The sequence below is a fragment of the Stegostoma tigrinum genome, unplaced genomic scaffold (assembly GCF_030684315.1).
Source record: "Stegostoma tigrinum isolate sSteTig4 unplaced genomic scaffold, sSteTig4.hap1 scaffold_83, whole genome shotgun sequence".
Lineage (NCBI taxonomy): Eukaryota > Metazoa > Chordata > Chondrichthyes > Orectolobiformes > Stegostomatidae > Stegostoma > Stegostoma tigrinum.
Genome location: NW_026728779.1, coordinates 918,220 through 934,382, shown reverse-complemented (window position 1 = coordinate 934,382; position 16,163 = coordinate 918,220). Strand labels below are relative to the sequence as shown.

General features: G+C 52.1%; 1 long non-coding RNA gene and 1 pseudogene across 1 annotated transcript in view; both read right to left on the bottom strand.

The window, feature by feature from the left end:
• The window catches only part of LOC132209304 (uncharacterized), a 102,181-nt gene extending 100,199 nt beyond the window's left edge, over nt 1-1,982 (bottom strand). Inside the window, exon 1 of the long non-coding RNA XR_009445408.1 lies at nt 1,896-1,982. This is a non-coding gene — a long non-coding RNA (uncharacterized LOC132209304). The remainder of the gene's footprint in view (nt 1-1,895) is intronic.
• A 6,964-nt stretch (nt 1,983-8,946) lies between these two features.
• The window catches only part of LOC132209306 (utrophin-like), a 91,824-nt pseudogene continuing 84,607 nt past the window's right edge, over nt 8,947-16,163 (bottom strand).

The following is a 16,163-nucleotide window of genomic DNA, read 5'->3' as shown; positions in this document are numbered from 1 at the left end:
GAATGGGAGGGGGAGTTAAAATGGTTCGCGACTGGGAGGTGCTGTTGTTTATTGCAAACCGAGCGGAGGTGTTCTGCAACGCAAACATGAGATTTTTTTCTTCTAGCTTGCACTCACTGGAGCACTGCAGCAAGCCTGAGACAGAGATTTTGCCCAGGGATCATGATGGAGTGCTCAAGTGACAGGCAATTGGAAACCTGGGGCCATTTTTACGGACAGAATATAGGTGTTCTGCCAAGCGGTTGGTCAGTCTGTGTTTCGTCTCCCCGATGCAGAGGGAGACCATATTGTGAGCAGTGAATACAGTAGACTAGATTGAGTGAAGTGTGGGTAAATCGCTGCTTCTCCTGGAAGCCTTGGATAATGAAGCGGGAGGAAGTAAATGGACAGATATTATGCCTTCTGTGGTGGCATGGAAAGTGCTGTCGGGTAATGGGGAGGTGTTGCGAATGGATAAAGAGTGGACTGAGGTGTCCTGACGGAATGGTCTCTGCGGAAGGCTGACAAGAGAGGGGAGGGGAATATTTGCCTGGTGGTGGAATCTTGTTGGAAATCGTGGCTGATGTTCTTCTAGATGTGGATATTGATGGGTTGGGCTTTGAGGACCAGTGCACATCATCAGGGGGGAGGCCAAAGTGTAGGAGATGGGTTGGACACAGCTGAGAGCTCTGTCAACCACGAACGCAAGGAATGCTCAGTTGAGGAAGAATGCAGACATTTCAGAATCCCTCCAACAGAAGACGAAATCATGAGAACAAGTGGATCTGTCTGGACAGTCCTGTTTGAAGATTATGGGAACTAAGACTACGTTGTTTGTCATAAAGGCTATGGTTGAGTGATCATATTCAAACTGAAGAGACCAACAATGTGAGATTGGAGAATGGGTGGAGAACCATGCCTCGAGAATCCCTCTGCGGGTCTATGCTTGGCTTGGGCTACTATGGTTACCTTGTCCCAGTTTCGTATGAGAGGCGTGATCCTCCACCCATAATGCAGCCAACAAACAGATACAATTGGACCCCCACATACAAAACCATACAGATCAAAACCCGAAATGACAGTACTCATGGTAACTGACCGGACAGTATAAATTCCAGACAGAGTAGAGTAACATTGTTTCGCTGGAGGCTCTACTGATGATGTCACACATCATGGTGACGAAACGTCTCAATGAAAACAAGCCAGCTCGGCGAGCAAGTCAACAACCTCAATCAGAGAGCTGGCTGTTTTGAACTACCTTGTTCAAGTGTATCATTTTGGATCTTGAATGTTAAATCTCGCTCCAACACAGGGACGGAGGATTGCTGTTAACAGCTGCATTCTAACTAATTCATATTGAATCATTGTTTTGACCAGTCCAGAGATGTGCAGGTTAGGTGGATTGGGAATGCTGAATTACCCACAGTGCCCACATACGTGTAGTTTAGGTATATTAGCCGTGGGAAATGCAGGCTGACAGGGATAGAGTTGGGAATGGGGATGGGTCTGGGTGGGATGCTCTTTGCAAGGTTGCTGCGGACTTGTTGAACTGAATGGCCTGTTTCCACACCGGGGATTCTATAAAACCAGGTTTTACTAAATTAGTGAGAGAGTGAGTTTATCAATTGCTAAATGCAAGAAGTCAGAAGGCACCACAAATACACACAAGTTAGAAACAAGAAATTAGCTCAAAAAACATAACCGTTAAGAGGGATACGGATAGTTCAGCCTTTGGATTGTTTGTGAAGAATAGAAAGTGGGATGTTGTGGCCACTAAGTTGGGCGATCCCCGGAATGCTTATGTGAATTCAGCAGTTAATTTTGAGATTCTTATTGAAATTCTTTTGACCTTGTTTCCTTTTTGACATTGCCCTGGTTTGCAGAGCTCAGAGCAAGAGATTGTCTTTTCTTCTAACCTGCAGCAGAGGCCTATGAAATGGCTGTCCTAGAACTGCGACCTCCACAACTCCACAGACCACACGAGCAGAGTCGCCCAGGAATACACACGATCTGACATTCAAGAACTATTGAGATAACAATACTCAGTGTGGGATTGCAAAAGACAGCATGTAGAAACAGAAAACAGCTGTAAATACTGTCAAGAGGTGAAATAAAGTTATAGAGCTAAATTAATGGCTCTTTGCTTACGTGCTCATTGTATTCAGAACAAAATCAACAAATTAATAGCACACATACAGGTTGGCGGGCATGATTTGAGAGCTATTACAAAGACATGGTTATAAAGAGATCAACACTGGAGGTAAATGTGCAGGGCTACGTGACATTCCAAAAAGACAGGCAGGAGGGAAACTGACTAAGCGATGAAATTACTGTGAGAACAAGAAACAATCTTCAATCGGAAGACGTAGAATCCAATTGTATTTATTTGCTGACGGGAGGAGGACATCACTAGCTCGGCAGTGTTTGTTGTCCATCCCTCGTTGCCCAGGGGACAGTTCAGAGTCAATCATATGGCTGTGGGTCTGTAGTCACAAGTAGGCCAGACCTCGTAAGGATGGCAGTTTGCTTTTCTAAAGGACATCAGTGAACCAGGTGGGTTTTTCTGACATTTGGCAATGGATTCATGGTCATCATTAGATTCTTCATTCATGATTTTCTTTTATATTCAATTCAAATTCCACCATCTGCTGTGCTGGGATTTGAACACAGGTCCCCAGAATGTTATCTAACTCTCTGAATTAACAGTCCAGTAATACTACCACTCGGCCATTTCCTCCCCAATCTTGGAACAAGAAAACCTGTAGCTGACTCCCACATGGGGAAAAACACTGAACCAGGAGCTTCTTCAAACGAGGTGATCGCCTCTTCTTACATTTTAAGATAGCTATGAATTATCAGGACTTTGTGGGAAGCTACTAAATTGGGGGAAGGAGTATCAGGTAGGAGCAGAGCAGTATTAATTGGGAGGAGCTTTTATTGTACATGTCGACATTTGATACGTGGAAGTTATTTAAAGACCTACTGATCAGCGTTCAGATCTGGCCTATTCCAGGAAAGGAGGAATGACAAGGATGGCAATCTAAGGACATATGGACATAAGAAATAAAGCAGGAGTAGGTCATCTGTCTCTTCCAGCTCGCTCCGCCATTCAATAAGGTCATCACTGATCTTTTTGCGGACTCAGCTCCACTTACCCTCCCATTCACCATAATCCTCAATTCCTTTCCTGTTCAAAGATCTATCTGTCTTGGCCTTTAAAACATTCAACCAGGGAACCTCAACTGTTTCAGTGGGCAGAGAATTCCACAGATTCACAACCCTTTGGATGAAGAAGCTCATCCTCAACTCAGTCTTAAATCTGTTCACCCTTATTTTGAGGCTGTGCCCCGGAGATGTACTTTCACCCATCAGTGGAACCAACTTCAGTGCTCCTTTCCTGTGTATTTCTTTCGTAATTTTAAAAGTTGCTATTAGAACATCCCTCATTCTTCGAAGTTTCAGTGAGTGCAATCCTAGTCTCCTCAAACTCTCCCCATACAGCAACATTTTCAATTCTGGAATCAATCTTGTGAAGCTCCTTTGCACCCCCTCCAGTGCCAGTACATCCTTTCTCCAGTGAGGAGACTAAAACTGTACAAACTACTCTACATCAAGCCTCACCAGCACCCTATACAACTGGAGCATCCCCTCCCGATTTTTAAACTGCATCACTCGAGCAATAAAGGACACTATTCCATTTGTTGCCTCAATTACCAGCTGCGTCTGCAAACGTTTTGTGCTTCATACACAAGGCTGCCCAGCTCCCTCTGCATAGCAGCATGCTACAATTTTTCACCATTTATGTAATACTCCATTTTGCCCGAATTGCCACCAAAATGGATAGCCTCACATTTTCCATCATTGCACTCCATCTGCTAGACCCTTGTCCATTCACTTACACTTTCTGTGTCCTTCTGCAGACGTTCATTATCCTCTTCACACTTAACACTAAAATGTGTGGGAGAGTAATCTGTGAACTGTAATAGAACATATAACAACACAGCGCAGAACAGGCCCTTCGGCCCTCCATGTTGCGCCGAGCTGTGAACTAATCTAAGCCTATTCCCCGACACTACCCCATCGTCAACCATATGCTTATCCAAGGGCTGTTTAAAGGCCCCACATGTGGCTGAGGTAACAACATTGGCAGGCAGAGCATTCCACGCCCTTAACACTCTCTTAGTAAAGAACCTACCTCTGACATCTGTCTTAAAACCATCACCCCTCAATGTGTAGCTGCACCCCCTTGTACAAGCTGAAGTCATCGTCCTCGGAAGAAGACTCTCACTGTCCACCCTATCTAAACCACTGATCATCTTGTATTATCTCTATTAAATTCCCTCTTAGCATCCTTCTCCCCAATGAGAACAGGCCCAAGATCCTCAGCCTTTCTTCACAAGACCTTCGCTCCAGACCAGGCAACATCCTGGTAAACCTCCTCTGCACTTGTTCCAACGATTCCGAGGCCGCACTAGTGTTTGTAGAGTTGCAGCATGACATCACGTCTCCGGAACTCAATCCTTCTACCATTGCAACCTACCACACCATCAGACTCCTGAACAGCACCATCTACCTGGGTAGCAATTTTCAGGAATCTATGCACATGGACACCAAGATCCCTCTGCTCACCTACACTGTCAAGAATCTTTCCGTTGACCCGGTGTTCTGCCTTCCTATTAGTCCTCCCAAAGTGAATCACCTCACATTTATCCGTATTAATCTCCATTTGCCAACTTTAGGGACAATTCTGCAGTTTATCCAAGTCTCCCTACAACATGCAACATTCTTCCACAATGTCCACCACTCCACCGACTTTAGTGTCATCTGCAAACTTACTAAACCATCCACCACTGCCTGCGTCCAAGTCATTTACACAAATGACAAACAGCAGTGGTCTCACAACAAATCCTTGAGACACACCACCAGTAATCAGACTCCAGGCTGAATATTCTCCATCAACCAGCACTCGTTGCCTTCTTACCGAAAGCCAGTTTCTCATCCAAATGGCTAAAGCTCCCTCAATCCCGTGCCTCTGTATTTTCTCCAATAGCCTACCACGGGCAAACTTATCAAAGGCTTTACTCAAGTCCATGTACACCACGCCAACTGCCCGACCCTCATCCACATGTTTGGTCACCTTCTCAAAAAATTCAATGAAGTTTCTGAGACATGACCTGCCCTTGACGTATCCATGTTGACTATCTCCAATCACATTGTTGCTTTCTAGATGATTATAAATCCTATCTCTTATAATCCTTTCCAAAATTTTTCCTACAACACACCCAAGGCTCACAGGTCTATAATTGCCTGGGTCATTCCTACTACCCCTCTTGAACAAGGGCACAACATTTGCAATCCTCCACTCCTCTGGTACGAAACCTGTAGACAATGAGGACTCCAAGATCAAGGCCAAAGGCTCCACCACCTCCTCCCTAGCTTCCCAGGCAATCCTCGGAAAAATCCCATCAGGCCCAGGGGTTTTATCTACCTTCACACGTTGTCGAATTGATAACACTTCCTCCTTCCTAACCTTAACCCTTTCAATTCTAGTAGCCTCTAACTCAGTCACCTCCTCTACAATATTCTCCTGTCCCTCAGTGAAAACAGATGAGAAATATTCATTTAGCACCTCTCCAATCTCCACAGCGTCCACACACAACTTCCCACTTCTGTCTTGGACTGGCCCTATGCCTACCCCAGACATCCTCTTATTCCTCACATACCTATCGAAAGCTTTCGGGTTCTCCTTTATTTACCTGCCAATGTCTGCTCATGTACCCTCCTTGCTCTTCTTAACTCTCTCTTTAAATCCTTCCCAGCTAATCTGTAGCTCTCCATCACCTCATCTGAACCATCTGGTCTCATCATCACATCAGCCTCCCTCTTCTGCTTAACAAGAGATACAAGTTTTTTTTAGTTAACCACAGTTCCCTTAGCTTATCGCTTCCTCCCTGCCTGAAGGGACGTGCCTATCAAGGACACGCAATATCTGTTCCTTAAACCAGCTCCACAATTCAATTGTCCCCATCCCCTGCATTTTGCTAACCCATTCTATGCCTCCTAAGTCTTGACTAATCACCTTATAAGGGAGGAATGGAGAAGCCGATAGTGAAGAGGACGATCAGAGGTTACAGCAGAACATAGATAGACTGGAGAGTTGGGCAGATAAATGGCAGATGGAGTTCAATCCAGGCAAATGCGAGGTGATGCATTTTGGAAGATCACATTCAAGGACAAACTATACAGTAAATGGAAAAGTCTTGGGGAAAATTGATGAACAGAGAGATCTGGGCGTTCAGGTCCATTGTTCCCTGAAGGTGACAATACAGGTCAATAGGGTGATCAAGGCGGCATATGGCATGCTTTCCTTCATTGGACGGGGTATTGAGTACAAGAGTTGGCAGGTCATGTTGCAGTTGTATCGGACTTTGGTTCGGCCACATTTACAGTACTGTGTCCATTACCAAAAGGACGTGAACGCTTTGGACAGGGTACAGAGGAGGTTCACCAGGATGTTGCCTGGTATGGAGGGTGCTAGCTACAAAGAGAGGTTGAGTAGATTAGGATTATTTTCATGAGAAAGATGGAGATTGGGGGGGACCTGATTGAGGTCGACAAAATCATGAGGGTATAGACAGGGTGAACAGCAAATAGCTTTTGCCACCCAGAGCGGAGGACTCAATTACTAGGGGTCATGAGTTCCAAGTGAGAGGAGGAAAATTTAGGGGAGATATGCATGGAAAGTTCTTTACAGAGAGGTTGGTGGGCACCTGGAACGCATTGCCAGTGGAGGTGGGCGACGCAGACACATTAGCATCTTTTAAGATATATTTGGACAGGTACACGGACAGGCAGGGAGCAAATGGACACAGACCGTGAGCAAACAGGTGAGAAGTTAGACAGAGGATCTTGATCGGCGCAGGCTTGGAGGGCAAAAGGGCCTGTTCGTGTGGTGTAATTTGCTTTGTTGTTTTGACTGACTGGAGGGAAGGAGGAAAGGATGGCTGGAGGGAGGGAGGGAGGGAGGAATGGATGGCTGGAGGGAGGGAGGGAGGGAGGAATGGATGGCTGGAGGGGGGGAGTGAGGCCTGACGGGAGGAAGGAATGGATGAATGGACGGGGCAAGGAGCAGGAGGACGGGGTGGGGGGCGGGGGGGGGAGGAGAAGGAGGACGGGGGTGGGGGAAGGAGGAGGACGATGGTGGGGGGGGAAGGAGGAGGAGGACGGTGGGGGGGGAAGGAGAAGGAGGACGGTGGGGGGGGAAGGAGAAGGAGGACGGTGGGGGGGGGAAGGAGAAGGAGGACGGGGGGGGTAAGGAGAAGGAGGACGGTGGGGAAGGGGAAGGAGAAGGAGTACGGGGGGGGGGGTAAGGAGAAGGACGACGGTGGGGAAGGGGAAGGAGAAGGAGGACGGTGGGGAAGGGGAAGGAGAAGGAGGACGGCGGGGGAAGGAGAAGGAGAAGGAGGACGGGGGGGGGAAGGAGGACGGGGGGGGAAGGGGAAGGAGAAGGAGGACGGTGGGGAAGGAGGAGGAGGACGGGGGTGGGGAAGGAGGAGGAGGAGCGGGGAGTGGGGGGGGAGGAGGAGGAGCCGGTGGGGGGAGGGAGTTGAACGCAGCAGACATCCTGACATCCTGACATCAGCTTCCCTGGCCTCTGATGCTGCATGTCCTGCTGTGTTCATGCTCATGAACACCTCGTTACCTCCCATTCTCTTTTGTTTGTGTTTTCTTGCTGTTCCTCCCTCACTCTGATTCTCTCCCCCTCTCTCACCACTGCTGGCCCGAATTTCACTCCCTTGTCATGCTCCTTTATTTCCATCTTTCTGTCCCTTTTCTCTCTCCCACCACAAATTCACTCTCTCTCACTCTGGCTTTATTCACAGGGGGAGAGAGTACAAGAGGAAAGGAAACCAAAGCACACAGCGCCTTCGGCTGAGAGAGAAATTAAGAACTGCCGGAGATTTTCCAAACCGTGACACAGGAGTTGCCTCTCTCTGTCTCTCTCGACAGTCTCTGTCACTGCCTCACCCAACCCCACACCCATTCGTGTCCCATGGTGACTCTCCACAAACCCACCTCCGGGTGGAAATGCAAACACAAGTTGCTGGAAATGCTCAGCATCTGTGAAGAAAAAGTCCCGAGGTAGCATTTTGGGTGCGATGACCCTTTCCCTCCGAGCTCCGGCTAGAAATGCTCCAGCCTCTGGGACAGGGTCCCCTTATAGTCGGAGAGCTGCGGGTCGATCTCGGCTGTTCGCTTGGCGCAGGGCATCAAGAGCTCCCCTCAGCCCCAGGAAGGGGTATGTTCACCCCCTAACCTTATACTGACAGTGGTTGTGTTCTTCCCTCATCCCCGGGAGCCCCTCTTGCCTTCTCACCTGGTCGTTGGAGTGCTATTCGGCTACGGAGGGCGGTGCGATAAAGATCCCACTTCCCACAGCCGCGGGGGAAGGGGGCATCCCTTCACTCCTAAACCTCCTCCCATCTCATCTTGTGGCAGTGGCTGTTCGGCTGCAGAAAGCAGCGCTGCCCGTGACCCCAAACCTCCCGACAACACCCCTCTCCGAACCCAACCCCCACCACGCCCCTTTTGCAGTAGCTGTAGGCCACTCAGTCACAGGGCTGTATGATAGTGACTCTCCCCATGTCCCCTCGCTTCCAGGACGGCTATCCTCCAACGCCTACCCCATCCCATCCCGCTCCTTCCCTTTACCTTGTAGTCGGAGAGCTGTAGGCAGTTCTGCTACGGAAACCCGCGCAGGGCTGTATAATAGACACCCTCCCAATGTCCCCAGCCTTCCCCTCACCCGGGGAGGGGTATTCTCACCCCCAAAACATACATTCCCAACCCCTCGCTTTGTGATAGGAGCGGCGCAGGATGTGAAACAGGGACCGTGCTCATGTCCCCAGTCCTCCCTTCACCCCAAACCCCACTGTGACCTTGCAGTCGGAGATCGTTGTCGGCTGCTCAGCCACGGAAGGCGTCGCGTACCGCGGCCAGGTACTCGGGGAGCGCAGGCTCGGTGCCAGGCAGCTGTTCAGGTAGGTAGCTGTGCCCAGGAGCCGGGCAAAGAGGCCTTCTCCCACCTCGGATCCCTGGTCCTGGCAAAGGCGGCGCAGGGCCGAGCCACTGAGCAGCGAGCGCTCCAGCAGCCCGGATGCCTGCTCCCAGCCCGGTGGTCATGCTGGAGGCCGCTGGAGAACAGGGGGTTGTAGGGGTCCGGGAGCGTGGTGCGATGATCCCCGCTGCCGAAACCCTGGGTCCTCAGCCCCTCCCGGGAAAAGGGATCCAGACAGCGGACTCGTCGCCGAGGGAGAGGGGGAAAAAGGCGTGAGTAGGAACAGGAGAGGAAGGGGATTGACTGCGAGGGAGAAAGAGACAGAGTGTGTGTGAGAGAGAGAGGGGATTAGAAATGCAGTCTGATTGCGGATGGGCTGGGTTTAAACAGAGATTTTTAAACTTTGTTCGAACGAAACCCAGAATGCTGCCTGCTGAGCGAGTGGAGAGGCTCGGACAGAGAGGAAGAGAGACACAGGGAAAGACAGGGGGGCGGGGGAGAGGGGACAGAGAGAGGTCACAGGGAGAGACGGAGAGACAGGGGAGAGAGAACGGCAGAAGCACACACAGAGGGAGGCAGAGACAAGAGGAGAGACAGAGAGGGGCGCACACACACACAGACCAAAGAGACAGAGAAAGAGAGAGACAGAGAAGTGCACAGCGAAGTGGCAGAGACAAGACGACAGAGAGAGAGATACAGAGACAGAGAGTGAGGCACACACAGAGAGATGGAGAGACAGAGATTGTGTGTGTGGGGCAGGGGGTGGGTTTGGAGAAAATGGGAGAGAGAGAGAAAGAGACAGAGTCGTAGAGTTGTACAGCAGTGAAACAGACCCTTCAGTCCAACTCCTCCATGCCGACTGGGGGGCCGGGGCCCGTGGGCGGGACAGGGCCGCGGGGGGCCGGGGCCCGTGGGCGGGACAGGGCCGCGGGGGGCCGGGGCCCGTGGGCGGGACAGGGCCGCGGGGGGCCGGGGCCCGTGGGCGGGACAGGGCCGCGGGGGGCCGGGGCCCGTGGGCGGGACAGGGCCGCGGGGGGCCGGGGCCCGTGGGCGGGACAGGGCCGCGGGGGGCCGGGGCCCGTGGGCGGGACAGGGCCGCGGGGGGCCGGGGCCCGTGGGCGGGACAGGGCTGCGGGGGCCCGTCCCCGTGAGGGGGACAGGGCTGTGGGGGCCCGTCCCCGTGAGGGGGACAGGGCTGCGGAGGCAAATCGCCGTGAGCGGGAGAGGGCTGCGGGGGCCGGTCCCTGTGAGCGTCTCAGAAATGCAGGGGCGAGTTGATCCGGTGAATTCAAGTATGAAATTACACGAAAGACAGCAATGAATTTAAAGCATCAAGAGGAAAGAGATTTGGAATCCAGCATTCGTTCATGGGGATGGAGCAGCGCTTGGAATATTGCCTTCAGTTCTGGTCGCTTCATTACAGGGAGGATGTGGAAGCTTTAGAGAGGGTGCAGAGGAGATTTAGCAGGATGCTGCATGGAATGGACGGCAGGTCTTATGAGGAAGGGTTGAGGGGGCGAGGACTTTTCTCATTGGAGCAAAGAAGAATGAGAGGTGACTTGATAGAGGTATACAAGATGATGAGAGGCATAGCTGGAGTGGATAGTCAGAGATTTTTTCCCAGAGCAGAAATGACTAGCACGAGGGGGAGAAATTTTAAGGTGACTGGAGGAAGGAATAGGGGAGATGTCAGACCTAAGTTCTTTACACAGAGAGTGGCGGGTGTGTGGAATGCGCTGCTGGCAGTGGTAATGGAGTCAGATACATTTAGAGACTTTTAAGCGACTCTTGGATAGGCACATGAAGGACAGTAAAATGAAGGGTATGCAGGGTAGTTTGATCTTAATGGGATAATAGGACGGCACAACATCGTGGGCCGAAGGGCCTGTACTGTTCTTTGTTCTATGTTCAGCCAAAGGTTCTTTTCTTTTCAGGAGAGAGTAATTGATTGTCGTTTTTAAAGACAGAACTGGAGGACAGAGAAAGATATCAAGGAAGGTTGCACGTTAGTGACAGTATCAACAAGTCCTCAGCAAATGTACTCTCTGAGTAACTACACTGTTTTGAAGGCGAGAGGACCAATGATATCAGTTAAGCCCCCCTTGTTTTTGTATTGTCTACTTCTGACATATGCGCAAATGGACAACCTCACTCTCCTGCAAAGCTGCAGAATGAATAATGCTGCAATATTTGTCAACTCCCAAATGGGCATTGATACATTAGTAAATCTCACATCAATAAACTTACGTCTCAAGGTTCTCGCCTTCTAGAGCTGTTTGTACTGGTAAATAACCCAAGCGAGGATGTTTGGCAAAATATTTCTTACTTATTTTTCAGCACCTTGCTGAAATCACGCACATCTTCACCTGATGTTGTCTAAAAATGTAAAATAAATCAAATTCAGTTCAGAATTAATCATGAACCAATCTACTCAACTCACTCTATAATCCATGCTATCCCTGCTAAATGTCTTGAGGATGTAAAATTAAAGACTCTGCAATTCTGAGGGATAAAGTCGCTATCTTTCTGTAAGATTATGATAAAGGTTAGATATGTCTGAATGTGAGTTTCGAACAATTAAGCTTGAGTTTCAGAGAGTCATACAGCATGAAAAAAGATCCTTTGGCCCAACCAGTCTATGCTGATCACAATCCCAAACTCAACTAGTTCCACCTGCCTGTGCTTGGCCCATATTTCTCCAAACATTTCTATCATCTTTCTATCTTCTGGCTACAACATCACCTGAACAGAATTCTCCATCTTGTGGTCAAATACTAAAACTATACAATTAAGTAATTTCAAATGATACACAGATCCAGGATTCACATTAGTGGCCTTTCTGGTTGAATTGCTAATTATTTTAACAACAGTGCATTTTCTGTCAAATTATGCCATGTATAATTACTGATCCAAAATTCATCTCATTGGGTTTCATTTTTTTGGTTTTTTGTATTGAGTCAAAGATGAGATCAATACAGGGGGGGAGAAGGGAGCAGGACGAGGGGGGGAGAAGGGAGCAGGACGAGGGGGGGAAAAGGGAGCAGGACGAGGTGGGGAGAAGGGAGCAGGACGAGGGGGGGAGAAGGGAGCAGGACGAGGGGGGGAGAAGGGAGCAGGACGAGGGGGGGAGCAGGGAGCAGGACGAGGGGGGGAGAAGGGAGCAGGACGAGGGGGGGAGAAGGGAGCAGGACGAGGAGGGGAGAAGGGAGCAGGACGAGGGGGGCAGAAGGGAGCAGGACGAGGGGGGGAGAAGGGAGCAGGACGAGGGGGGGAGAAGGGAGCAGGACGAGGTGGGGGAGAAGGGAGCAGGACGAGGTGGGGGAGAAGGGAGCAGGACGAGGGGGGGGAGAAGGGAGCAGGATGATGGGGGGGAGAAGGGAGCAGGACGCGGGGGGGGAGAAGGGAGCAGGACGAGGCAGGGAGAAGGGAGCAGGACGAGGGGGGGAGAAGGGAGCAGGACGAGGGGGGGGAGAAGGGAGCAGGACGAGGGGGGGGAGAAGGGAGCAGGACGAGGGGGGGGAGAAGGGAGCAGGACGATGGGGGGAGAAGGGAGCAGGACGGGGGGGGGAGAAGGGAGCAGGACGAGGGGGGGAGAAGGGAGCAGGACGATGGGGGGAGAAGGGAGCAGGACGAGGGGGGGAGAAGGGAGCAGGACGAGGTGGGGGAGGGGGGGAAGGAGGAAGGGAGATGAACACAGCAGACAGGCTGACATCACCTCTACACCCAGAATATTCAGACCCTTCAGAAGCGTTTCTCCCTGCGACTCCTGAAACAGACACTCGCAGCCATGCGCCGGCACCTCCACACACTGCAATCCAGCCTGCCCCAGCTCAGAGCCTCCCTCTCCCAGACCTGCACAGGACCCCTGCTGTTTTTTATCCGCCGCAGGATCCACAGACTGAACACCCAGTTCCACTCAGCTTTACTGGACACCAAAAATCCTAAGTACAACCAACTCACGGGCCCCTGCCACCCACAAGAGGATTCCTGCGCCTCCCAAATCCCGAGTCTGTACCTGCCCCGCCGCCATTGAACATGAAGACACGGCCGGAGACCCCACCGATGACGTCACATCCGCCTCCGCCGGCCACACCACTTCCGGAACCGCTGCTGCACTCACCACCTCCACTTCCACAGATACAACACCTCACACACCACCCTCACCGCAGCTGCTGCCGCCTCCCCCGATACTCCAACTGCCGACGGAACCCCGCCCACGGCCGACGACCTCATCGCACCGCCCACAGCCTCCACAGCCAGCAACCCCAGAGGAGACAGCCACACTGAGCCCTGCCACATGTTCACCGTCTCCCCAGACCTCCCACTGACTGAGGACGAACGGTCAGTCCTCAGTAAGGGGCTCACCTTTGTCCCCCTACAACCACACATCAACCAATACCAGTCACGATTGGACATAGAGCAGTTTTTCCGCCGTCTTCGCCTCCATGCCTACTTCTTCAACCGGGAACCTAACCCTCCCTCCACTGACCCCTTCACCCGCTTCCAACACAAGTCCTCCTCCTGGACACCACCCCCAGGCCTCCTAACCTCCCTCGACCTCTTCATCTCCAACTGCCGTCGAGACATTAACCGCCTCAATCTCTTCACCCCTCTCACCCACTCCAACATCTCCCCTGAAGAACGGACAGCCCTCCGCTCCCTCCGCTCCAACCCCAACCTCACCATCAAACCCGCAGACAAGGGTGGCGCAGTGGTAGTAGGGCGCACTGACCTCTACATCGCCGAGGCCGGACGCCAATGCACCGACACCACCTCCTACTGCCCCCTCGATCATGACCCCACACCCGAGCACCAAACCATCATCTTCAACACCATTCATGACCTCATCACCTCTGGGGACCTCCCACCCACAGCCTCCAACCTCAGTGTTCCCCAACCCTGCATGGCCCGTTTCTATCTCCTTCCCAAAATCCACAAAACTGCCAGCCCTGGTCGACCCATCGTCTCAGCCTGTTCCTGCCCCACCGAACTCATCTCCAGGTGGACTCCATTTTCTCCCCTTTGGTCCAGGAACTCCCTACCTACGTCCGTGACACCACCCACGCCCTCCACCTCCTCCAGGACGTCCAATTCCCTGGCCCCCAACACCTCATCTTCACCATGGACGTCCAGTCCCTATACACCTGCATTCTGCATGCAGATGGCCTCCAGGACCTCCGCTTCTTCCTGTCCCGCAGGCCCGACCAGTCCCCCTCCACCGACACCCTCATCCGCCAAGCCGAACTCGTCCTCACCCTCAACAACTTCTCTTTTGACTCCTCCCACTTCCTACAGACAACGGGGGTGGCCATGGGCACCCGCATGGGCCCCAGCTATGCCTGCCTCTTTGTCGGTTACGTAGAACAGTCCCTATTCCGCACCTACACAGGACCCAAACCCCAACTCTTCCTCCGGTACACTGATGACTGTATCGGCGCCGCCTCTTGCTCCCCAGAGGAGCTCGAACAGTTCATCCACTTCAGCAACACCTTCCACCCCAACCTTCAGTTCACCTGGGCCATCTCCAGCACATCCCTCACCTTCCTGGACCTCTCGGTCTCCATCTCAGGCAACCAGCTTGTAACTGATGTCCATTTCAAGCCCACCGACTCCCACAGCTACCTAGAATACACCTCCTCCCACCCACCCTCCTGCAAAAATTCCATCCCATATTCCCAATTCCTCCGCCTCCGCCGCATCTGCTCCCACAATAAGACATTCCACTCCCGCACATCCCAGATGTCCAAGTTCTTCTCGGACAGCAACTTTCCCCCCACAGTGATCGAGAACGCCCGTGACTGCGTCTCCCGTATTTCCCGCAACACATCCCTCACACCCCGCCCCCGCCACAACCGCCCAAAGAGGATCCCCCTCGTTCTCATACACCACCCCACCAACCTCCGGATACAACGCATCATCCTCCGACACTTCCGCCATCTACAATCCGACCCCACCACCCAAGACATTTTTCCATCCCCACCCCTGTCTGCCTTCCGGAGAGACCACTCTCTCCGTGACTCCCTTGTTCGCTCCACACTGCCCTCCAACCCCACCACACCCGGCACCTTCCCCTGCAACCGCAGGAAATGCTACACTTGCCCCGACACCTCCTCCCTCACCCCTATCCCAGGCCCCAAGATGACATTCTACATTAAGCAGAGGTTCACCTGCACATCTGCCAATGTGGTATACTGCATCCACTGTACCCGGTGCGGCTTCCTCTACATTGGGAAAACCAAGCGGAGGCTTGGAGACCGCTTTGCAGAACACCTCCGCTCAGTTCCGAACAAACAACTGCACCTCCCGGTCGCAAACCATTTCCACTCCCCCTCCCATTCTCGAGATGACATGTCCATCATGGGCCTCCTGCACTGCCACAATGATGCCACCCGAAGGTTGCAGGAACAGCAACTCATATTCCGCCTGGGAACCCTGCAGCCATATGGTATCAATGTGGACTTCACCAGTTTCAAAATCTCCCCTTCCCCTACTGCACCCCTAAACCAGCCCAGTTCGTCCCCTCCCCCCACTGCACCACACAACCAGCCCAGCTCTTCCCCCCACCACCACCCACTGCATCCCAAAACCAGTCCAACCTGTCTCTGCCTCCCTAACCGGTTCTTCCTCTCACCCATCCCTTCCTCCCACCCCAAGCCGCACCGCCATCTACCTACTAACCTCATCCCACCTCCTTGACCTGTCCGTCTTCCCTGGACTGACCTATCCCCTCCCTACCTCCCAACCTATACTCTCTCCACCTATCATCTTTTCTCTCCATCTTCGGTCCGCCTCCCCCTCTCTCCCTATTTATTCCAGAACCCTCACCCCATTCCCCTCTCTGAAGAAGGGTCTAGGCCCGAAACGTCAGCTTTTGTGCTCCTGAGATGCTGCTTGGCCTGCTGTGTTCATCCAGCCTCACATTTTATTATCTTGGATTCTCCAGCATCTGCAGTTCCCATCATCTCTGACATCAGCTTCCCTGCGTCTCTGATGCTGCTTGTCCTGCTGTGTTCATCCGCATCAACACCTTGTTACCCCCCATTCTCCTTTGTTTGTGTTTTCTTGCTCTTCCTCCCTCCCTCTGATTCTCACCTCTGCTGGCTCTAATTTCACTCCCTTGTCATGT